Raw genomic sequence first — 24,276 nt, 5'->3', positions numbered from 1 at the left:
GCGATGTTGAAACGAAAACTAATACAGACTCATCACCCTAACACGCACATAATGTCCTTTTCCCCCACAATTAAAAGTTTCCTTGTGAACACTCTATGAAACCTTCCAAAGGGTGATCTATGTGCCAAGAGAATTTTTGACTGCAAAATTTCAATTTGACAAAGTAAACTGTGGATTTTACCTACTTCATTGTATCGAGGTTTACCTGTATTAACCACAGAACATTCTTATGCTTTCATTCCCCCCTTATTACTTCTCAATGTTGTTTTATTTTTGTGGAAATGCCAACCCCCTTTCCTGTTTTCCCTTTTCCCATTGTTTCTCAACAGCCACAAAAAAAAAATTCTCACTACTGTACTGAGTAGAAGGTATCATCATCATCAGCCTGACTATACCCACTGCAGGGCGAAAACCTCTCCCACATTTCTCATATTAACCAGTTGTGTGCTAGTTGCATCCGCTGCATTAGGTGGTATACGTTCAGTCTATGAACGTATACCTATGTCTATGAAATTTAATTGGGTGATCAAAGGTGGCAAATTAATGGTGGCACAATAGATGGTGATTGGTATAGGTATAATACAAAGAAATTCTTGTCTTGGTTTTTTTATAAGGAAAGAGCATCATCAATTAGGGCAACAAACTTCCAACTTAGTAATGGCATTTAGGAATGCATTTAAAAAGCGGCCACAACTATGTGTGCTTTCCTACTTCTTTATTTGCAGCTTTTTCAGAACCCTTGTTAGCTTAGTACAGTAGCACTATTTTGTGCTAACTTCATCCAAATGCAGCACATTATAGAAGATTCACATAAATGGAAGAGGTCTAAGGCTCGTCACAGCTCTACGAACATGACTCTGCACCGAAGCCTATGCTCAGTTTTATATGCACTGCAGGGCATAGCGCATCCATGTCAGTTTCACCTGGGAAAGGAAAACATTACCTAGCCAAGCAGCATGTGCAATTCAGAAACAGTTAATAGTGGCGATAAACAGATCTAACACCTGTCTGGTTTTCATAGCAAAAAGGTCTTTGACCTTTGCAAACCCCAAGAAAATGGCCTCGACCCTGTCTACAGTACTGTACAATTACATATTTTAGAGCACTGCCCACTTGGCCCAAAAGCTTCGAACAGTCTTCAAAGCACGCGACGTGATACTTTGTCCTCACTTCTTACCACAGCCCTCACTGAGCTTTTTTGTTTTCTTTATAGCATCACAGTGTAAGAGGGTGGACCAGGCTGCTGGCAATGTAAACTGCTAACACAACATTTTTTTCCTCAAAAACAGCCAGCTTGCCCTTGGTATTTATTGACCCCCCCCCCCCCCCATTGCAAGATATCTATAAATAAAAAAAGATAGCACTGGCGCAGCTTCATGTCAAGAAGGTTTTTTCTCTAAGTGGGCAAGCTGGCTACACAGCATCACTGTTATGTCATCTGCCTTTTTCTGAATGGACATGCAGGCTCATTCTGGAAAATACGGTACATATATGGCAATAAGGGAGCAATTATTCATTGTCATCCACCCAACAGCAGTCATACGATTACAAAGGGCAAGTATACAGCTTCTTTGGAAACTTTACGGTTTAAAAATTCGTCCTGGTTTGAGGTATCATTTCATGTTTCAACTGCAAATTTCGTGAGAACGCTAGCTGTATACATTTTCTTTCCTCTACAGAGGCATGCACAGCTGCTCTGAAGTGGATGCTCAAGTAATTACCCCTATTACACATCTACTGCACCTATGGGAATTCTAGTAAAATGTTGATCAATATATATATATATATATATATATATATATATAGGTATGCCATAATGAGGTGTTTAACAGCCTTACAAAAATACAGCAAGCCATAGATGTTTCAAAACAGGAGTGCTTACTTCAGTCTGTGTCCTGGGTGGGGAGTGGTACTCCTCAGGTTCTTGACTTCTATGCTGCCTGCCATTTCCATCTATGGAGGGCAGCACGCAGGGCAAGGTGGCATTTTGCTGCCCTGTAGCTACACCTGCAGCTCTGCTTGCACATGCAAGAGGCACTGAAGGGGTCTGTGGTCCAGGTGTGACAGGGGCCTCCGGAAGATAGCTCCCTCCACATGGCTCTTCAAACAATGAAAAAGACCTCGCCATTTCTCTGTCCTTGCCTGGCATGAGCTTGCCATATACAGCATCCTGAAAGCAGTATCAGAAAGCCTTGCACACATCAAAAAGCAAATGAAAATTATTTGAATGCAATGTCACCATGCTGTATGATAAAGATATGAAAGCTGTACACTTGAAGAAAGAGTTTGGTAAGCCTCCTTGTCTTGGTCTGAAGATTCCAAAGCATACTTTTAACTTGTCTTTTTATTAAAGTCTGACTCTGAAAATTAGCCTCAGAAAAAAATAAAAGAGAGAACATTGCTCTAGAACACGTGGAAGACATCCAGCAATTCCCGTGCAGCACCTTCAGCTTTGTTCAACAGTAAGCAAGATTTTCTGCACCCTTTTATGAAATCACCTTCTGGTTCACAAATGATAAGAAAACAAATCGTACTTGAAAATTCAAATGCCCTACACATGTCCTCCAATAGCTTTCACTACAAACTTATATCTTCAGCTATAAAAAAAAAATTAAGAATACCTCTGATGGCTGTCTTGGTTCTGTGCACTTGCTCATGCACTCGACGGCAACCGAAAGGTTTTCATCCAGTTTTCCTGCACAAGCAGCCAAAGCACCGACAACTCAAACACACCACAGTGAACACTTAAGTAGACCAATGTATTCTAAGCATTGTTATCGGTAATGTGAATAAGATCAATCCGAGGTTCGCACAGAAATAAACCGCGTATGGCTTGCAGAGTGCAAAGCATATGCAACTATAGAAAATGGTGCATGTTTTAATTAGGGAGTCACTTACGGCTTGGTTAATTGGGGCTTTGGATCTACTGAGTGCTTGCACATCATATGGTAGCTTACAACTATGTGTTAAACAGCATGTGTGAGATAGTAAAGGATAAAAATCGAGGTTTGTTAATGAACAGCTAGCAAAGTACTCATAGGCAAATGAGGATTTGCAAGAGAAACACAGAAGGAGCTATTAATGGTGTTGCACCATACAGTTTTTTTCTAAAGGTATGGTAGCGATGGCGTAGAGGTAGAACATCCGCCTCACATGCAAGAGGACCGGGGTTCAAATCCCGGTGCCGCGCAATTCTTCACCGGATGAAAAAAAAATATCCGCGTGTCGATGGAATTGCATAAGCAGGTTTGGGGTGCGACCTGATGCGGGTGAACACCTCCGGCAACGCACTCCCTCACCAGAACAGGAGTTGGCCACCCTGGTGCAGTAATTGGCCGCAACCTCCTATGATAAGCTCCATAAAACCCCGGCCCTCAGTCACCAGCGGCTGCGGAACAACTGACCACGGTGGCGGTCAGACCTGTGACTCAGCAGGGGGTGCTAAGAAAGCCTGGCTCCGCTGGACAGGCCGCCATTGGAAACTGACCCTGGCAACGTTTAATGCTAGAACCCTAGCTAGTGAAGCTAGCTTAGCAGTGCTGTTAGAGGAACTAGAAGGCATGAAGTGGAATGTCATAGGGCTTAGTGAGGTCAGGAGGCCGAATGAGGCATATACTGCACTGAAGGATGGGCATGTACTGTGTTATCGAGGCTTACCAGAGAGGCGGCAACTAGGAGTAGGTTTACTTGTCAATAAGTACATAGCGGGTAATATAGATGAATTCTATAGTATTAATGAGAGGGTTGCAGGCATCGTAATTAGGCTTAATAAGCGGTATAAACTGAAGATTGTACAGGCCTATGCACCTACATGTAGTTATGATGACCAGGCAGTTGAAAGCTTCTATGACGATGTAGAATCGGCAATGCGAAAAGTAAAGACGCAGTATACTGTACTAATCGGCGATTTCAATGCCAAGGTAGGGAAAAAACAGGCAGGAGACGAAGGCAGTAGGTGACTATGGCATTGGTTCTAGGAATAGCAGGGGGGAGTTACTAGTTGAGTTTGCAGAGCGCAATACCTTACGAATGATGAATACCTTCTTCAGCAAACGGAAGAACCGGAAATGGACATGGAAAAGTCCTAACGGAGAGAGACTAAAAATGAAATCGACTTCATAATGTGTTCAACCCCCGCCATTATGCAAGATGTAGAGGTAATCGGGAAAGTGCGATGCAGTGACCACAGGATGGTGAGGTCCCGAATTAGCCTAAATCTGAAGGAGGAACGCAACAGATTAGTAAGAAAGAAACCCATCAACGAATTAGCGGTGAGGGGGAGGGCAGAAGAGTTCAGGATCTCGCTACAGAATAGGTTTTCAGCTCTAACTGAGGATGGCGACATTACCCTAGAGTAGTAAGGCTGAAAGTTGGGCGAGTTCAATCTGGTTCATTTTGAAGGTAGCGCGAAAAACGAGGACCAAGAGTAGAAGGACACAACACGAGCGCTTTTTCACAACTAAACTTTTTATTGAAAAACACGGAATAAATACCCATCTCGCGAAACTAAAACACAAGAAACAAAAGTGGTAGCATCAAGTACAGGAAAAGTGTAGGGCATGATACAGCTGGGGGGGGGGGGGGGGTACTTACTGGCTAAGATAAGATGTAAAAACAAGAGCACAAAAGCCTCATAGTCACGAAAGCAAACAGGACTTACCAAAAAAGATGAAGGAAGCGACGGGAGATATTAGTTCCATGTGTGGTCTAGGTCTCGATTTTACTTTTGAGTTGCCAACCGGAGACAAATTGCAGTTTTTAGATTTGCTGATATCCTTCAACCACAGTCATGTTTGCTGGTGCTATCATCCGAGATCAATCAAACCCTTACTACATAACGCCTCAGCCCACTCGAAAGTTGTAAAAAACAGAATTGTTCTTTCTTGTCTGCGTTCAGTTCTGGTAAAATCTTGCATCCACGACATGGTGAAAAGCTTTCATGAACAGGTGAATAGAATAAAGACATCAGGTTATCCGGACAGCGCAATCAGGTTCGCATGTGATAAACTTATCCGCTGGGTAAAAGGTAACGCACCAAAGAAGTCATCTGACAATATGGCAAAAAAGAAAATGGTGGTGATACCATACAAGCATCGACTTTCACACAATCTCAGCAACGTGGCCAAGCGTTTTGGTGTAAAGGTAATCTTTTCCGCTCCAAACAAGCTCAAGAAAGTGTGTGGCTTAGTAGGCAGAATGACGGCTAATCGGAACGGACAAAACAAAAATAAGAAAAGATCTAAAGTATGCCATGCTTCATGGTTCATTCCTTGCAAAACGGGGGTGGTATACGAGCTGCCAGTTTCCTGTGGAAAGACCTACATAGGTCAGACAGGATGTTGTGTAAATGTACGGCTAAAGGAACACGAAAAATCGCTATCAGGGTCAAAGTCCTTGCATTTGGTTGACCATTGCCAGGGATGTCAAGATTGTAAGCCGTACTGTAAGCCGGAGTGTAAGCCGTTGTGCAAGAAAAAATGTGAGCCCCTTTACGAGGAAGCAGAAATATTGTCAACTCATAAGGAACGACTTCAGCGTGAAATCACGGAGGCTTTTTACATATCAAGACAAGGGAGTACATGCATAAGCGCACCGTCGATTGTTCTAACAAAAAAAGAACTCGCATATCTAGACCACACAAGGAACTAATATCTCCCATCGCTTCCTTCATCTTTTTTGGTAAGTCCTGTTTGCTTTCGTGACTATGAGGCTTTTGTGCTTTTGCTTTTACATCTTATCTTAGCCAGTAAGCACCCCCATCAGCTGTATCATGCCCTACACTTTTCCTGTACTTGATGCTATCACTTTTGTTTCTTGTGTTTTAGTTTCGCGAGATGGGTATTTATTCCGTGTTTTTCAATAAAAAGTTTAGTTGTGAAAAAGCGCTCGTGTTGTGTCCTTCTACTCTTGGTCCTCGTTTTTCGCGCTACCTTCAAAATGTTACCCTAGAGGCAAGGAACAATAATTTCAGAGATATCATTACTGAGTGCGCGGTAGAAATAGGCGGTAGGAAAGTTAGAGAGGATACCGGCAAGCTGTCTAAGGAGACGAAAGATTTGATTAAGAAACGCCAGAGTTTGAAAGCTTCCAATCCAACAGACCAGATCGAATTGGCCGAGATACCAAAGCTAATCAATAAGCGCAAGGTGGCCGATATAAGGAAGTATAACATGGAGAAAATTGAGCATGCTGTAAAGAACGGGGGAAGCCTTAGAGCGGTAAAGAAGAAATTGGGCATAGACAAAAACCAGATGTATGCGATAAGGGACTAGGCGGGAACGTCATCACTAATATGGAAAAGATAGTCAAAGTAGCCGAGGAGTTCTATACAGATCTCTACAGTAGCCAAAGTAGTCAGGACGGTAATGAGATTGGCGGTAGGGAAAAACAGTCAGACGTTCCACCAGTGACGAAGGACGAGGTCAAGAAAGCACTAGAAACTATGAAAAGGGGGAAATCAGCTGGAGAGGATCAGATAACTACTGATTTGCTACAGGTAATCGTTAATAGAATCAGGACAACCTTAGACTGCAATCAAGCAAAGGATCAAGCAGGGTTCTGGAAACGGTACTCTACTATCGATCATATCCATACCATCAATCAGGTGATAGAAAAATGCTCGGAATATAATCAGCCCTTATACATAGCATTCATTGATTACGAAAAAGCATTTGACTCAGTTGAAACCTCGGCGGTGAAGCAGGCATTGCGAAATCAGGGGGTAGACGAGCCGTACGTGAAAGTGCTGGAAGATATATATAGTGGCTGCACAGCAACCATAGTTCGGCATAAAGAAAGTAACAAAATTCCCATAAAGAAAGGTGTTAGGCAAGGAGACACAATCTCCCCAGTACTATTCACAGCTTGTTTAGAGGAAGTATTCAGAGACATGGAATGGGAGCAGTTAGGGATAAGGGTAGATGGAGAATACCTCAGTAATCTGCGATTTGCTGATGACATTGCCTTGCTAAGCAACTCGGGGGATGAACTGCAAATAATGATTGATGACCTAGACAGGAAAAGTAGAAAGGTAGGCTTGAAAATCAATATGCAGAAGACTAAGGTAATGTTCAACAGCCTCGGGAAGGAACAGCAGTTTACATTACGTAGCGAAATACTGGAAGTAGTCGGCGAATATGTCTACTTAGGACAGGTAGTAACCGCTGATCCGGACCACGAAAAGGAAATAACAAGAAGAATACGATTGGGATGGAGCGCATTTGGCAAGCACTCGCAGATTATGACTAGCAGCTTACCGGTATCGCTGAAGAGGAAAGTATACAACAGTTGCATCTTGCCTGTACTTACCTATGGGGCTGAAACGTGGAGGCTAACCAAGAGAGTTCTACTTAAGTTGAGGACAACCCAGAGGGCTATGGAACGAAAAATGGTAGGGGTAACATTAAGAGATAGAAAGCGTGCAGAGTGGGTCAGAGAAATAACTCAAGTTACCGACATTAAGCTGGAAATTAAGAAGAAGAAATGGACATGGGCAGGACATGTAGTGCGAAGAGAGGATAACCGATGGTCGCTGAGGGTAACAAACTGGATTCCAAGGGAAGGAAAGCGTAGCAGGGGGCGGCAGAAAGTTAGGTGGGCGGACGAGATTAAGAAGTTCGCAGGGGTCAAGTGGATGCAGCTAGCACAAAACCGGGTTAAGTGGAGAAATATGGGAGAGGCCTTCGCCCTGCAGTGGGTATAATCAGGCTGCTGATGATGATGATGACTTTGCTAGCTGTTTATTAGCAAACCTCAATTTTTATCTTTTACTATCTTACACATGCTGTTTAACACAAAGTTGTAAGCTACCACATGATGTGCAAGCAAGTACATACAAAGCCAAAGCCCTACTTAACCAAGCCTTAAAAATGTGCCTGTGTAGCGTATGGGTATCGACTCTTGATACAAGGGTACTAAAGGATTCGATTCATCCTCCCATCTAAAAGCAGGAGCCAATTTGGCAACTCAGGCCAATTCAGCCATGTCCTGTCATATCTTGATGTCCTGACACGATCCAACAACCACGTTAAATAGTGTAATCACTAACAGCCGCAAACCCCACTACCTCCGGATGCAGCACCCTGATCCACGCCGGATAGTGTGCGCTGTGACCGTACGCTCCGCGTGTGCTATTCTGGACTATAACGGTCGATCGCCCCACGTTGGCAGTCATTGCTTTGTGATGTGTGTAGCTCCGGGCGTCTTAAACACTTACACTGACGCAGAGCTAGTGCGGAGGCCCGCCCGATGTGCCGAGTGCTCAGTTACCTAAGACATTTGCGGGTGGGCCTCAAGCAAACTACTGTATGTTGTTCTATAGTGTGTATATATCTTTTTTTTTTTACCTACCCTTTCCTTTCTCCCAATCGCTCACCTGTTTAATTTCCTCTACCACTTCCTCACTAACCCTTTATTCCCGCTGCCCCAGTTCGGGTGCTTTAAATATCAGATAGCAGATACCGGTGCTGGCAAACATCTTTTTCTTTCTTCTGTATATAAATAAAATAACTACCACCACCACCACCACGAACCCCATGCAGCAAGAGCTTTCACAGGCGGTTCCCCCTGCACTACAAAAGGGTGCTTTAATGTCCTCCTGATGCACTTCTAGACAGCATTTAACAACTAAATAAGTAGTAAAACAGTACTGGAGACATGGCCCGGCTTCACCAAACCTTAAGTAGTGCACGTTCTTGTGCTGGCATGTATCTGGTGAATCTTTTTTTGTGCTATCTAGCGGATACAGCATTCAATAGTTAATTCAAATGTTTTACTCTTTTCGCTAGGACTATTTTTGTGCGGTAACAGCCACTTACTAATGGCGGTGTCCAGAAGGTCCTGGAGCCGATGATTCAGTCTCACCTCCTCAAGCCGGCTCTTTTCAGATAATCTCAGCCTTTCTTCAAGAGAGGCTACTCTCTTTTTAGCTCTGCGGAGCAGTCTTTCGGGCACGAGCTCATCTTCACTGTCACTTTCTGACTCAGCAGCTCGTGCCCGCTTTTTTGCAATGCGCCTCATTGTTATTTTCTTTTGCTCTTGCTATTCGTATTCTTTTTTCTTTAGTGGTGAGGTCCGCCTGGTAAAGGAAAGCAAAAATGAAAACAAAATTACACTAGCATGTTGATTCAAATGCTACACGCTCCACATGACTAATAGGGCTACCTCCAAGGGTTGACTGGGGCCCTGGTATCCAGCTCCCTCAATTACAGCTCGAGGAACCACCTTCCTTTTCTTCGTCAGTTTATCGATGAGGTCTGCCATGTTCACTGTAATAAAGTAATTTTGTCACAATATTTGTTGGACTGTGCGAAAAAATGGCTTATTGATGCATTTCATTCAGAAACAGAACATTCTACTATTTTCTTGTATACAAAAAAGAAGGTCGTGTATTCTGCGGCAGCCATGACAATTACTGCAGGAAATTCCTCACCTCCTCCTGGAAACTTAGCACCCCCCCCCCCCGCCGACAATGTATTCGGTACCATGAGATGGCGCAGGTCATGGAATCATTACCTATAATCTTAAAAGTGAACTAATGACTTATTGCCTTTATTTTTTATTACCCTTACCATTTCATGCTCACTTTCAGATGTGGCTGCCTCGTTTATGGTTCACAAAGTGTGCACAAGCAATCTATTTAAATGCAACTGGTCATCTGCATTTCAATGTAAAGGTGCTTTTAAAGCAACAGTTAGAAAAGCTATGGTAGAAGATGCAGAGCCAGGAAGCCAGTGCACCACTGCTTCGGTATGTTTTTTGGAGAAGGCTACCAGAAAGCAGGTGACGGCTAAAGAGAATGCATGACATGCTTACTGCCCCTTTTTAAAAACTTTTACATTTCATTTGCACCATAGTACAACCCACAATGCAAAATTATTGAGGCACATAGACCTGTTACATTATGGACAAGTTGCTCTTAAAAATATCGACTCTTTTGTCTGCACGATTGATGACAGCAATGATAACCTCCCAGGCTGGCTAAGCTCTTAAATGCACTCACAAGGTAAACATGGAGCAATTTTTAGTATGACTACGGTGCAATCAAAACATCAGAGCATAGGACCCACAGTCATAAAATGGCATGTTGCCCTGCAAGAGTCTTACACCCATATTCAGTCTCTAAAGCTTCATTTGCTTTATTACTGCTTAGCAGTTTTTGCTGGAATTTTCGTCATGCTTGTACAGTCATGACAAAATTTGTGAGATGATGCAGTGCTGTTTCAAGCTGCCTCTGGGTCACCAGGTGCTGCAGTGTTCACATCAAGGCTGTGCTGAGCAGTGACTACGCACATGTGTGTCTTATATACAAGTCTGTTTGGCTGCCTGATCGCTTGCTCTGTATGAAGCACTGCGTAATCCACACCTTGGAATGGTTTGTCGTTTTCAATTCTGCCTACCTGTTCTACCAGGGGGACACCTAATCTCTGCCTTTATGCATATGATGGGACAATACTAATGGCTCGCATTTGCTGGATCCCCTTCTGGATCACTGCTCACATAAATGCACTTTCCTGCTCACCTGGCTACTAATAATTTAATGTGTGCCTCTATTATCTCACAAACACACATTATCATGAAATCAAACGATACCACATTCTATTAAAAACAGCTGAAACAGATATGACAGGATGACAACGAGGCGATAAGCGCTTTGTCGTCTCGTCTCAGTCCTTGCATGTTTGCGTAGCCGTGCTTTCATTGTGTACGTGGGCAGGCAAACAAGCCGCCCCTGAATTTCGCAGTGCTGCAAGAGTAATTTTGCGGACACTAGAAGAAATGACATTTGAAATGCGTACTTACATCCTAGCACCACGACATCACCGTCGTAGAACCCTTCATCTCCTTCGTGGCACCCATCGCCCGACCGCCAGTATGCCTTGATGTTTTTGCGAACTTCGCTAACATCTTTCGGAGCGAAATCTTTCCCCATCGAGACGGGGATAATGGTTCTTCCGCCGTCCTTATATTCTACGTAGGCATACTTTCGCGATGCCATCGTAAACCTCCTGGAACACGAGAAAATTCGACTCCGACTCGACCGCAGCAAGAATTTTGACGAACCGACCCGAGCACGGAGGAGAAAAAGGCGCGAAAGGAGCGCGAGGCAATACTGTTGATGCATTCACGTTTATTAGACCACGTGACAGCGTGCGGTTATTTTCCACTACAGCTGCGCGCGCCCGCATGCGAATCGGCGCCGCATGGGGTCGGCCGCGCGCGCAGCACCGGGGTAACCCATGCTCGCCACAGCAGACAGCCGCACGCCCGCGCCAGGGCTACCAGAGTAGCCGCGCGCGTTAATACATACCGGCATCAAACCTAACTCGGAAAGCGAAAAAATGGGGGAGGGAACGACGTCCTGAGCACCTGCATAGTGTTCTAGAATTCTAGAACAGTATAGCACTTGACTTGCGAATGTGCATGCCACGGGTGGATGAATAAACGCCTTGAATGTATAGAGATGTAGACAAATAATTACTGACAACTCTCTGCTTCAACAAGTCTACGGGTCTACGTTGCTGAATAAAGTGAAGTGGGCAGCTTTGCCAGTCTTTTGTATAGCCCTCCCCCATTTTTTTTTTATCTTTAAGTGTTCTTTGTTATTAAGCTTACTTGGGTGGCGGTGACACACGTCACTTAAGCAAAAAACTGGTAATATATTTTCGACTTATTATAGCCTTGATTATTCTAGCTAGCAATCAGAAAAATCCCGCGCTTATTTCTAATCGTTAAGTTTTTTTTCCCTCCGCTGTATTTAACCGTCAGGCGCTTCGGTCCAGCATTGAGCGCGCATACGTCGTGTAGAAGCACCGTAACAGGGTGATCCTCTAGACATTCCTCCAGCAAACAACAAAGCTTTTTTTTTTTGCGACTGCTGTTGCAGTCGCTGATTCTTTAAGTGCGATGATTCTTTAATTTAGCTTGTATTGTGAGTTCTGAACCGCTTAACCAGTTCCCCTTGCAATATTGCAGTTGCTGGAGCGAAAAGCGAGCAACCGCATTGATACAACATTCCGTCTTGCACGTCATGGTCATTGAAACAAGAAGCCCTCAGTTTCCCATGAATTTCCTGCCGACGTTTAGCTCCAGGAAAGATGGCTCAAGGTAATTGGAAGAAAGAAATAGCAGCCAAGCACAAAAGCAAAGTATTCTGCACATTGAGCTCGCATTTCAATGAATTACGCAAATTTCGGAAAGGCTCGCGCTTGCGTTGTCGAAGAAGGGTAGCCAACATCAGTTAGCGGCTAGTCGTCTTCGTACCAGAGTCCGGCACCATCAAAGCAGACTCATGACTACAGCAGCTTGTGAGAAGGATAAAATGCGGTAATTCATGAGTGGGCGATGTCCAACTCTAATTCTGGATCACCATTAGGGCGCGAGCACGAGATGCCGCACAGCTTAGTGCATGCATTTACTTACGATTCAAAGATTCAAGTAAGGCAGCCGACGCAGAAGTAAGCGAAAATCATCAGCGATTCCAAGTGACCGAAAAAGTTGGCACAATAAAAAGGGTAGAATATGCATGGAAATCAGTTCAAGTGCTGACGGGCGTATAAGAAAAAACAAGGCTCGAACGTCTCGTTTAGAATGCTACATAAAACCGTAACAGTAGCAGAGTACTGAACCTGCAAGGTAGTAAACCAAGTATAGCTTTTATACAATCAAAGGACAAGAACGCAGCTGCTGATGTATACATAGTGCCCCGGAATAAAACGGAGCAGACGAAGGAACAAAATATCTCGTTTCGCGACGCGCCCTACAAGCGGATGCTTAGGTACTTGTGGGATACCAGGATATTCAGCTTGTCCCTCATGGTGTTTGCCTCATCAGCAGCCCGGACGAAGGAGAGCACTTATCCCACAGGCCTGTGCTCCGTTTTATTTGGGGGGCATGTAGCCCATCAAAGGGTACAACCCCAAAAACGACCGATTGATTTCACTTCGGATCCAAGGTCACCTTTTCAACATAACAGTTATCCAAGTCTATGCACTGACCACTACTGCTGAAGAAGCTGACGTTGAGAGATTTTATGCGGACCTACCATGTCTTTTAGACCGCACCCCATCATCAGACGTCGTTTTTCTCATAGGAGACTGGAATGCTAAGGTCGGGAGTGAAGAAATATCCGGGATTATAGGCAAGTTCGGTCTTGGCGAGCCAAATGAAGCTGTGCAGAGGCTAGTAGAGTTTTGTCAAGAAAACAACCTGACCATAGCGAATACTCATTTTCAACAGCATAAGAGGCGCCTGTACACATGGACTTCACCGGACGGTCTGTACAGGAATCAGATCTATTATATTCTTTGCCGGCAGAGATGGAGAAGCGCTATACAAGCAGTAAAAACAAGGCCTGGGGCCGATTGTGGCACCGATCATCAGCTTCTTGTTGCCAAAATTAAGCTTCGATTGAGGAAAACGCAGAAAACTAGAAGGCCTTTCAGGTATGATCTGGATCAGATTCCATTAGAATATGCTGTGGAAGTGAGGAATCGATTTCAAGAATTAGATCTAGAAGACAGAGAGCCCGAAGAGATGTGTACTGGTGTTCGTCATATAATACAAGAAGTTGCTACTAAGGTAGTTCCAAAGCAAACGAAATGCAAGAAAGAAAACTGGTTATCTGAAGAGGTTTTTCAAATAGCTGAGGAAAGGAGGATGGCAAAAGTTATGGGGGAAAGAGAAAGATACAAGGTTCTCAATGCGGATTTTCAGAAAATAGCAAGGAGAGATAAGAATGCCTTCCTGAACATACAGTGCCAAGCAGTTGAGAACAGGCAATTAAGGAACACAAGAGCTCTGTATAAGACAATCAAAGATATCAAAGGAAGCTTCTGTGCTAAGCTGGGCGTGATAAAGGACAAACGAGGCAAGGACCTCACTGAAGCCTCAGAGATAAAGAATAGGTGGCAGGAATACACAAAAGAACTGTACAAGTAGGACTCGAATCTGCAAATCCAACATAGGACGGTTGTGATTACTGATCTCGAGCCGGGCATCCTGAAGAGCGAAGTTGAATGGGCCTTAGCCAGCCGTGCTAAGAACAAAGCTAGAGGAATTGACGGCATTCCAACTGAGTTGCTTCAAAACCTCAACCATGGCGCTGTTAACATTGTGCATACATTATGTCAGAAGATTTGGACAACCCTGCAGTGGCCACAGGATTGGAGGAGGTCAGTTTACATCCCCATTCCAAAGAAAGGCAGTGCCAAAGATTGTTCCAACTACCGCACGATTGCGCTTACTTCGCATGCTAGCAAGGTGATGTTGAAAATCCTCCAAGGTAGGCTCCAGCAGTATGTGGATCGGGAGCTTCCGGACGTGCAAGCTGGGTTTGCAAGGGCAGAGGAACTAGAGACCAAATTGCCAACCTTCGCTGGATCATGGAAAAAGCAAGAGAGTTCCAGAAACCCATCTACTTCTGTTTTATTGATTATGCGAAAGCGTTTGACTGCGTAGATCGCAGCAGATTGTGGCAAGCTCTCCAAGAGATGGCAGATCTAATTCACCTGATCTGTCTCCTCAGGAACCTGTATGAAGGACAAGAGGCCACAGTCAGAACTGGGCATGGTCTTACTGATTGGTTTCCGATTGAGAAAGGAGTGAGTCAAGGCTGCATACTGTCGCCCTGCCTATTTAACCTATATGCAGAGTGCATCATGAGGAAGGCCGGTCTGGACGAGTCTTCAGCTGGAGTGAAGATTGCTGGAAAATGTATCAACAACCTTAGATATGCGGATGATACCACTTTAATGGCAGAAAGTGAAGTGGAACTCAAGAGACTTCTGATGCGCGTACAAGAAGAGAGTGAGAAGTTTGGGCTTAAACTGAACATTAAAGAGACAAAGATCATGGCGTCTTGCCCTATCATGTCCTGGAGCATTAATGGACAAGAAGTGGAAGGTGTGACAGATGTTTTCTTCTAGGGCTCTAAGATTACCTCGGAAGGAGACTGCAGCCATGAAATTAGGAGACGCCTGCTTCTGGGAAAGAGAGCAATGGTTAGCCTTGACCGCCTAGTAAAGAGCACAGACATTAGTCTCCCAACCAAGATCCGTATAACTCGTGCTATGGTCTTTCCAGTTGTGATGTATGGATGCGACAGTTGGACTGTAAAAAATGCTGACCGCCGAAGAATTGACGCGTTTGAATTGTGGTCCTGGCGAAGACTCTTGAGAGTTCCTTGGACTGCCAGAAGATCAAATCAGTCGATATTGTCGACCATAAACCCTGACTGCTCATTGGAGGGTCAAATTCTGAAGTTAAAGCTCAGCTACTTTGGTCATCTGATGAGAAGAAAGGAGTCGCTGGAGAAAGATTTGATTTTGGGAAAGGTTGAGGGTCGCCGGAGAAGGGGTAGGCAGCGAACGCGATGGTTAGATGGCATCCTCGGGGCACTGCAGATGAAGGTATGTGATGTTAGGAAGATAGTGAGAGACCGGAAAGCGTGGAGTGACATGGTCCGTAGGGTCACGAAGAGTCGGACACGACTGAACGACTGAACTGAACTGAACACCAAGAAACTTTTTTTTTCAGAGAAAGTTGAACTTGACTTTTTTTTTTATTTCTCACGTGTCAGTGCATTTAAACGCAGTGATGTCTGAGCGACAGCGGAGAGACCATTAAGAATTTGACTGCTTGTGGGCCCGCGCACTGCGGTCAATCGGCTGCTTAGTCTGTACATTAAGTTCAGCCTTTGAGTGAAACAACATATCTCGTATAATTTAACAGCTTATTTCCAAACGTAAACATTTACGCGCCCTTTAGAAGATATATGCGCTCAGTGTACAGTTCTCTTTTCGGACACTACAAAATTGCGCGCGTGCGGGCGCGCGTCTGTGAAAAGAACTCACGCGTACGTAGTCACTATATTTTTGCAACCCCGCATACGGTCAGTATACTCTTGCATGTTTTCATTGTGTGTTTGCTTTAAAGCAAACATACAATCCCTGCAGCGCGCTGCGAAGGAGCAAATCACGATCATAGGCGATGTGCGCATGGTTCTGCATTAGGCAAAGCCAACTTTCACCGTAGTGCAGCCCCCCGATTCTCACTTTCAAAACGCCAAGCAATGGCGAGGAATGGCGGTAAGAGATTTATTCTGATGCAATGAAATTGCAGCACATAAAAATATTGAGAAAACTTGTATTTGGGCTGGATGGTATACATAGAGCTTTGGAAAGGTAATAACAAGCTCACTGTTAAAGACCTTTGCATCAGGCGAGGAGGTTGTCTAAACGCCTCCTCTCTGGACTGTTGCGAACTGGTTCTGCTGTCACCTCTACCGTGTTGACGTCAGGCGCACACAACAGCCCAGCGATCAGTATGCTGACGCCTAGGAAGCGCTCGTTGCAAAGGTGCTTAAACGCACAGGGGAGGAAGAAAATTACAGACAATATGCGCTCTCATAAGAGTTAAATCTTGTTCTGTCGTTTTCTTCCTTCCGTGCGTGTTTTTCAACCGCTTGTTTTTTCTCCTTCCAATGCAAACGATTTTGCGGTTAAAAACTAAACAAGCTTCGCCATGGATGCAAAGTTGAAATGACGATCGCGACTTCTCACAATGGTTCTCGGTTCTCACAACTGAGTAAGCATGCAGTTCGGGGAAAGCAACATCACGGGTCCTTGGCCGCCAGTATCTTAAAAAAATTGCATGGCCCATAATACCCTGCACTAATAAAAAATGCTGGGAGAGGTGCGACAAAGTAAATATACGGGCCAACTTTACGCCCCCCCCCCCTCCCCCCCTCATTTCTATCCCTAGCGCACGACTCAAGAGTCCGAATCCCGGCGTCGCTTCTTATACGAACCTGATTAAACAGCCAAAAGAAAAAGTAGTAGCATGTAGTTATTGTTAGATATGAAAACTGAAGGAAAACGTGTTAGCCGGCACAGGTATTTGCTATCTGATATGTAAAACACAGAATTGCGAACGCACAGTATCGGTGCTCACACTACACCTCCGCGGACTGAGGAGGAGGACAAAACATCTTTATTTATATTTATTTAGTCAGCGGGAAGGGGAGGGGGGGGGCTTAGTCTAGGGTCCCGTTGGCCGTGGCTGCATGCAGTAACTGCACGGCGAGCCAGCAATGTCCTGCAGGGCGGCTTCTCAATCTTCCATGCAGGGGTGGGGGAGAGGGCTTAAAGAAAGGGTAATATGGCACGCCCAAATCATGTACGCGTCTCTCAAGAAAGCAAACAAAAATTCACATAGTACGCGTATGTGACGTCACCTTTGTGTCACGTGATTACGCACCCAGGATCTGCAAAAATATTTTCCTGATGCGCGCAACGCCTCTCGCGAGTCTTTTTCTGCGAAGCCGTGATCGCTTAGGGGTACCTTGCTTTTCATTGTGACACATTTCGCGCGCTATCTCTATTCGCTGACCCAATCAACAGCTTTTTGGGGGAAACTGGAATTCGCCTTCTCCTTTGAGTGATCGTCGATAGAAGAAAGGGGCGTTGTCAATGGTACCGTTATTTAATACTTGAACTGTGACTTTTGAAGTGAAAGTATTTCTGAAGCACAATGAGCGACCGCTCTGCTAGGAAGAGGCGGAAGCAATACCTCCACGAAAGTCAAGATTTTGCTGTGCCGCCATCGACTCGCCGCTACAGGCAGCGGCTAGCAGACGACAACGGAACTGCTGCTGCAACGAACGATCACAGCAACGGAGCTTGCGTAGTCGCTGCCGCGATCGCCACATGCTCTTTAAGTTTAGGCAGCCCTGAAGACGATGTGCAATCATTGCTCGAAGACGACGAGAGCACAGGTGGCGCTGGCGTGGGTGAAATACCTCTGAGCGAGCAGTGAACACGCTTGCACTACGAGGAAACCCTCACTGCTCCTTTCAATCAGTACGGCGACGACACCCTACCAGGCTCCTCAACCACAAAAGCGGCCGCGATCGTGATGATTTTAGCGTTCGTGGTTGCGCACGGACTGCCCTGGGAAACAGTTGACGGCCTTCTGCGCCTTATCAATGGGCTGTTTGGATTTAAAAATGATGTGCTACCTCGAAGCAAATAGTTGCTTAGAAAACTGTGGGCGCCCCAAGTGACAGGCAGTGTTCAACATCACTACTATTGCGATGTTTGCGGCAGTGTTTTTCACACTGGAAATAGCACAGAAGACGAAATGCAGTGTGATATGTGTCAGAGAAGCCAGAGGACATCCCAGTTAAAGGAGCGAGGTTGTTTTTTTTTCAATAATGAACCTAAAACAGCAGCTCCTTTTAAAGATCGAAACATGCAAACATCTGCTATTCCGGCAAATAAGGATGTTTGAACAAACCTCTGGCGACGAAATTCAGGACATCACTAGTGGAGCCATCTACCGAAACCTCCGGCGTCAGGGACACATCACTTCTGAAGACTTAACCGTAACTTTCAATACTGATGAAAGCCCACTTTACAAGTCTTCAAAAACGCCTGTATGGCCAATACAAATTATAATCAATGAACTGCCTCCAAAACTTCACCAGAAAGCTCCAATACTTGCTGGACTTTGGTTTGGCCCAAACACCCGAACATGGATGTCTTTATTGAGAAATTTGTGGAAGTGATAGAGGCCATCGGGACACTTGTGTGGACATGTGGGCAGGAAATGATAAGGTCAACTATTCACGTCATTTTCTGCTCCCTTGATGCCCCTGCTCGTGCATCAGTGACCAACCAAACTCAGTTCAATGGAAGGTTTGGCTGCCCATGGTGTGAAACATGTGGAGAAATGCTTCAAGGTACTAGCCTCCTTTTTTTTGATGAAATCTCTATTGCATGATACTTCACATTATTGTCAGAGACTTAGTGAGCAGCTGCTCATGACAGTCCAGCTGTTTATGAATGGATGGAGGCATATGCAAAGATGCATAGGTCACGGTGAAACCTAACTTGAGGTTAACACATCAAGGTTTCACTTAGATTCTCTGAAAATAAAGTTAATTGTTTGGAAGAAGTTATCTTGGGAGGTAAAAATAACTCTGGAATGCATGCGCACAATAACCTATTTACATGTGCTTTGTCAATGCTGTAACACACAAGTAACGAGTTATTAAAAATGCATTGCTTCCAGTGAGTGATCACCATATAGTACAACAGTTGCAGGAAGTGCCAACATTCATGATGGGCATTTTTTAATCTTCCCCATTTTTTTTTAAATTTTGACACCAGAACTAATGCCATGTTGATGATTTCAGGTGCTCGGTGTTACCGTGACACAAGCGTGAACGATTTAAGGGCAGCAGTCAGTGTGCTCAGTGATATGGACAGGGCATTGAGGCACGGCGTACCTGTGAATGGATTGAAAGGACAATCACCATTAGTCAATCTCAGTCACTTTGACATCGTCAGTGGCCTGGTGGTAAAATACATGCATTGCATTTTACTTGGAGTCACCAGGCAGATGACAGAGTATTGGCTGGATTCAGCAAACTCACTTGAGCTTTTCTGCATTGGCGAGTATTAATTTCTACTCACTAACTTGAAGCTTTACTTTATTTATTTTACTTTATTATACTGCAGACCACATATGTACATTGTCCAAGCAGGAGGGACATCCATGAAAAATGTAAATATACACAGAACAAGTATATGGTTGTGCAAACAAATCACATACAAGTAAGAAATTTGTAACCAGCAAAGTGCAAAAACACAAGAATTGATGCTCCAACTCTGGCTGAAAAAATGTGCAAGGGCAAGGAATTCCAGTAAGTGATACCTCTGGGGAAAAACTGCTTAAATGTGTTTGTTCTTGCAAAAATTGGAGCCAAGGATTGAGGATATGTGTGTCCGGTCTTTCTGGTGCAATGTGACTTTATGAAAGCTGGTAAATTTCCCTTATGCAGAAAGGCGAGATGGCTAAAGTTTCAGCAAGGCTCCAGAGAATCTATGTTTTGCTACCACATTAGGAAGGAAGGAGAATCACTTATTTTATATTTATTAAAAATATGCTGAATTGCTTTTATTTCGATTCACTCGAGCTGCAGTATATACTTTTCACTGTTCTGATCTCGAAAACTGGCGGCATATTCAAGTTTGCTTCTGATGTAGGCATTATAGGCTATATGTTTAACTTCAACAGGTGCACCTTTTAGTTTCCTCTTTAGGTATCACAGCTTACTAAGAGCAGAAGAGCAAATTGTGGATATGTGAGGAGACCAGGTTAGCTTATTTGTAAGTGTGACACCAAGGCAGTATCATGTCTATGTCTGTTGTAATAAAATAAATAGGAGAAGGTGCGGATAGTTCTCTTCCAGGTAACCCAGAACATAAATGTTTTCTCTGCATTAAGTTGCATTCCCCATTGTATACATCACTCATGAATAGCCTGTAGGTTTGCTTGTAATATTGTATGATCAGTAGGTGCTGTAATGTTTTTAAAAAACCCCACAGTCATCTGCGAACAGTCGCATAGAAACGTCTGCATAAATGACATCAGGCAAGTCATTGATATAGATCAACAACACTAGTGGCCCCAAGACACTGCCTTGGGGCACAACCGAAGTTACAGACAGCAATTTTGATTAGCAATTCATAATTTCAGCAAACTGCTGCCTATTTCAAAGAGAGGCATAAATTGACTGCAAGATACAGAAGGGAAGGCTAACACAATCCAGTTTGTACAATAACTTTCCATGTGGCACTTAATCGAAGACCTTCGAGGAGTCAAAAAAAGCACATCTAGCTGGCCATTGTTGTCAAGAACTTGTGCAAATTCATGAACAGTACCAACAATTTGGGTAACAGTGGACATGTGCTTCTTGAAACTGTGCTGATACTGTGATAGCAGTTTGTGGCTTTCTAAGAATTCCCGGATGTAGGTGGCAATGACATGCTCTAAGAGCTTACAGCACATATTGTTAATTGAAAATGGATGACAATTTGGTAGACAAGCAGTCATCATTTTTGTAAACAGGAATCACACATGCTTTCATCCAATCCTGAGGTATTTCACCTGTGGCAAGTGATTACTAAGTAAGTTCAGTTAGTAAGTGATAAGTTACCTGTTTGAAGTGATAAGAATAATGTTTAGCATTGCCCCTTTGTGCAAGGAAAGTTAAAGTTAATGCCAACCAACGTTAATGCCGATCCGTGGTCATTAAATTTTAGTGTGATGGAACAAACAAGAGAGCACGCCACATCATAAAAAGCTTGTTTTAGTGCAGTATTCCCCGCAACACGTAAGCAGCAGACAAGCCTTTTCTCTCAGGCTTCCTGTGTGTCTCATGTAGTCATTATTTTAGCCTAAAAAAGTGCCACATTATCTGATAAGTATTTCTTAATTTCAATCTGATGTTGCATTTTCTTGTCCACAGCTTCACACTTCACACGGCTTTGCACCAAACCCCTACCTTGGTTGATTAAAATGTTATTTTCTGAGAGTTCGCTATAACACGTTTGCACTAAATGACGGCACCAAGAGTTTGACAAGAATTTCTTTTTCTCTTTCTGTCTCTAAATTTTTAGAAATTTTGGAATGCTCACTGAAATGCTTGGTCTTTTGAGGAAATGCTATGGGCACATCTACTTACATCTCTCACGTCTCTCACTGAGAGGTCAACAGCAGACACAGAAGAAAAACCTATAATGAAACAAAATATGTTGGGTCAGTAGCTGCATTCTCAGAATGCAAATACAACCTTGGTAGCCTCTCCCCTGACAGCAAAAGTAGTGCTACAAATAGTGCTTTAGGACTCTGCGATACATGTCAAGTAAAACCTTTAGATGCCATAATGAAGATATAGTAAAAAGGGAAGGTAAGGATGGATTGCTTTATATACCATTTAATTATTCCACTGTAAACACATAGTTTGTGAACAGGCTTCTATAGGGGAAGCTGAAACATCTTGTCTGGACCCAAGCTTTAGTTTTAAAGCCCTTTTTTTTCTTGAAATAAACATATGCTTTGTTTTATGACATGTTTCAAGGTGAATTTTGCCTGCTGTAGAAATCAACGCTTGTAATATAACATGAAATAAACGGTAATAATTGCTCTTTTTGCAGGTGCTCCATCAACTATAGCCAGCTTAGATAAGCGATTACTGAGCATTCGACCGCCTCACTCCTTCACACGACTTCCCAGATCTTTGGCTGACCGGTGCTTCTGGAAGGTAAGCGAGTGGAAAAACTGGCTTCTTTTTTACTGCCTTCCAGTAACTCTAGGAGTGTTACAATCACGGTATTGGAAACATGCAGATTTGTTGATTGAAGGCATCTACACATTACTCTTCATCTGCACGTCTTCAGCATGCAAGTAATTTTGACTGATATACGGGAAACATGATTATTGTTTCCTTTTTTTTTTTGTGCATGAAGTCAATGAGAAAGGTGTTTAAATCCTGTTTCCTATGTAAGCAGCTGAGAGTGTTGGATTCTTGCCGTTGTGGTAAACTATGTGGCTCATTAACAAATTATAGTTTGGCCTCATAGATACTAAAGCAACAAGACACTTGAAAGTTTTTCAAGATGCACCATTTCAACAATGAGTTGCTGTGAGTCAGCGCTCATGTTGTACTTGTTCAGTCTGTGTCTTTTTTGCATCATTTTAATATTGATGTGAGAAGATAGGTTGCGTGGTCTGGATAGAAATGTTTATAAGAAGACCTGTTTGTTTACTGCACACTAGAGGCATCTCCCAAAAACATGCATGCTTGGTTTGTTCATGTTTTTTAGTATGCGCATCTTCTTTTTCAGAAAGCCTACTAAAAGCATTTGTCACGAAAGCAGAAGAACTCTATGGAGCCCGCTTCATGACTTAATCTCTATCAGGTTTTGCACCTTACTTCTAGTGTCAGAAACCTAGGGCCATTATGGGCACACTCAGCCTTTCCATTTGAAAGTCGGAATGGTAAAGTGATAAAAATGGTGAATGCAGCCACGGGGGCCCCAGCTCAAATCATAGAGAGAGTCATCATGGAGCAATGCTATCTATGCCAGATAATGTGATGTCTTTCTGTTCCAACTTGTTGGGCAATGAGGTAACGAAAAAAGCACATCGAGTTGGGGATGTATGCCAATTTGGGGTACCAGTAAGAGCATCCTTGATGCCAGAAGAATTGAATGCAGTGTACAACATTTTCAATATGCCGATCTACATTATAAATGAATTTAAGAGAGTCAGCTTCAAAGGGACAATAATTCACAGTGAGCAATATCGACTGGCAAAAAAAAAGTGACTCATCGGCTGTACTTGCTTCAAACTGTGGATTTTTGCTTGTTCGCCGCATTCTGCATGTGCTCGAAGCAGATGCTGAAACTCCCGGGACAGTTCTCTTCGTTTGTCAGAAGTTGGCTGCTGATGAGGGCACCATAGAATTTCCTGCACATATCAGACAGTGTGTTCGCTCACCTGTTACCATGTGTGTTGTGCTCAGGCCCTCTGAAATTGAAATGCCATATTTGTTTGTTGAATTTAGAACTGAAGGCATATGTTATGTTTGTACATTCCAAAACATTATTGAACGTGATTAAGCCATGATCATGGTTTAAAGAGGTCATACAGGTGCAAATGTGCACGTAGTGCACAAATATGCATACAGGCGCACAAGCCTTTCCTCCCAACCAAAGAGTATCGTTGTCCGAGGGCACGCTCGCATTATTTGGAGAAGCGAAAAGAGCGAGCTCCTATTTCTATGTAAACTCGCGAATGTTTCCGGTCGACTGCAAGATAACCCAGGAAAGAAGTGTGTCCTAAGAGTACCATGGTTGACTACACCTCTCCCCCCCCTTTTTATTGGTAAAATAAATGGTGAAGGGGATTGTTCAGTGCCTTGCTTCTCCAGCGTGACTGCTTTCGTCCCATTTTTCACGCTTCCCGCCCTACGACACGTGACTCTGAAAAGTAAATGCGCCTTAAAGAGGCGCCTACCTCCTGCAGACAGCATTGTGAAATCGGGTAGCATGTTTGAACTGTTTGAGATTAAGACTCCTCAGAGGAATAAGTGCCTGGTTGCCGCAGACCAAAAATCACCTACCATACATCCGCTATGTGAATGGTCTATTACAGTTGCGTACAACACATTTTTACAACACGCACTCTATGTCCTAAGAATTGTAACTGATTTGCTTTGTGTATTGTCCTCAAAGAAGCATAACTCTAACCACAGAAAAAAACGAAGCGTTTCTTGCTGTGTATTTACCAAAGTTAGATGATTTTTTATTTTAGCTATATCCTGAAAGCACTAATTAAATGAATGTCCAAGGGCATTAATGTTTTTAAATAATGTACAAAGCTAACCTTCTTATTTCATGCTTGTATTTCTACTCGCTATCCTCTCCC

The 24,276-nt window shown here is 43.7% G+C and overlaps 1 pseudogene; it reads left to right on the top strand.

The window, feature by feature from the left end:
- The first annotated feature begins 16,079 nt into the window (after positions 1-16,079).
- LOC146187038 (uncharacterized) lies at positions 16,080-23,468 on the top strand (annotated as a pseudogene).
- The last annotated feature ends 808 nt before the right edge of the window (positions 23,469-24,276 follow it).

Source organism: Amblyomma maculatum, chromosome 6 (assembly GCF_055883805.1).
Source record: "Amblyomma maculatum isolate TAMU_Amacu chromosome 6, ASM5588380v1, whole genome shotgun sequence".
Taxonomy (NCBI): Eukaryota; Metazoa; Arthropoda; class Arachnida; order Ixodida; family Ixodidae; genus Amblyomma; species Amblyomma maculatum.
The sequence above is the reverse complement of the archived record's forward strand: the minus strand, read 5'-3'. Positions and strand labels throughout refer to the sequence as shown.